This window comes from Oreochromis niloticus, linkage group LG2 (genome assembly GCF_001858045.2).
Source record: "Oreochromis niloticus isolate F11D_XX linkage group LG2, O_niloticus_UMD_NMBU, whole genome shotgun sequence".
NCBI lineage: Eukaryota > Metazoa > Chordata > Actinopteri > Cichliformes > Cichlidae > Oreochromis > Oreochromis niloticus.
This window is the reverse complement of record NC_031966.2, coordinates 1,627,214-1,628,384: the sequence shown is the minus strand read 5'-3', so window position 1 is coordinate 1,628,384 and position 1,171 is coordinate 1,627,214. Positions and strand designations below refer to the sequence as shown.

At 45.9% G+C, this 1,171-nt stretch overlaps 1 long non-coding RNA gene across 1 annotated transcript; it reads left to right on the top strand.

The window, feature by feature from the left end:
• Positions 1–294: 294 nt before the first annotated feature.
• LOC112847542 (uncharacterized) lies at positions 295–771 on the top strand. Its single transcript, XR_003221130.1, has 3 exons — positions 295–380; positions 485–647; positions 731–771. It is a non-coding gene; the product is annotated as an uncharacterized LOC112847542 (long non-coding RNA).
• The last annotated feature ends 400 nt before the right edge of the window (positions 772–1,171 follow it).

Below are 1,171 nucleotides of genomic sequence, written 5' to 3'. Positions count from 1 at the left end.
TAACTTTATCATGATGAATTCCAGTTATTGCTAGTTATCTAGTGAAGTAAACTGTAATAATATGCACAGACCTAAAAATAAATAAACTTGTATATCTGGTGTAGTGGAGGAACACACAGATTACCCTCACATGAAGCAGATCAATGTCACGGCCAGGCAGTCCTCGCTGGTCAACCTGCTGGTTATGTTTGTGTGCGCTCTCTTCCTTTTCCCTGTCCCGCTGTGTGTCTTTTATGTTTGTGTGGAAGTTTGCGCTTCTGGGAGCCAGGGCACGGAACGGCAGCTGACCCGGAAGGAGCGTCCTGCGCTGGAGCCGCTGCACCTGCAACTAATCACCTCACCGGGTGCCGCTAATCACCCGCCTTCTTGGCAGACCTATGGTGCGGTCGGGTGACAGTCGGCCCTGGTTCGTTGAGTGAACAGTATTAAAACTTCAGAGGACAGCCTAGTTACTGTGTGTGTTCTGTGCTGCTCTTCTCACTAGAAATCGGGAGGGAGAAGGAGCCAGAAGATAGGACGATTGTGTGGGAAGTCACTGATTCACACCACTTGGCCACGAGCACCGCTGGGGAAGCTGGGAGAAGTCGCTCGCTTGGAACACTGCTTTTGGATTATTGCACTGGACTGTTGTTCATGTTTTTCTCACTGTAAATAAACTCACTGTTTCATTGCAAGTAGCTTCGCATCTGAGTCCTCTCCCTTCACTCACCTTGACAATCTTCAATTCTAGCTCCCAAATGAACAGTGGCCATATGGATGTCCTCTTCTTCCTCATGCCGACTAACATCTCATCAGAGCACAGTAGCAGAGAGGTCACCGAGGAAGGAAACGGCCTTCAATGTGTGGTGCCTTTGTCATGGACCAGAGAGCAAAGATGACATGGTAGCCTGTGATAATCAAACCCCCAGGTGAGTGTTTCCATAGAAGTTGTATTGGTCTACAGCATGCTACACCTACAACACACTGAATCTTCTCTTGCTGATACACCCAGACTGGAACATGACATGACTTAAACATTGTTGTACGTAACTGTCTACCACTGTGGGGCTACTTTCTGTTTTTGGTATGAATTTCAATACAAGAACATGTTATTTAAAAAGTAAATTTGCCAAGTTTCTTATTTGGTTGGCAAACTTCTATTCAGTGTTTATCTCTTTTTTAATGTAATCAG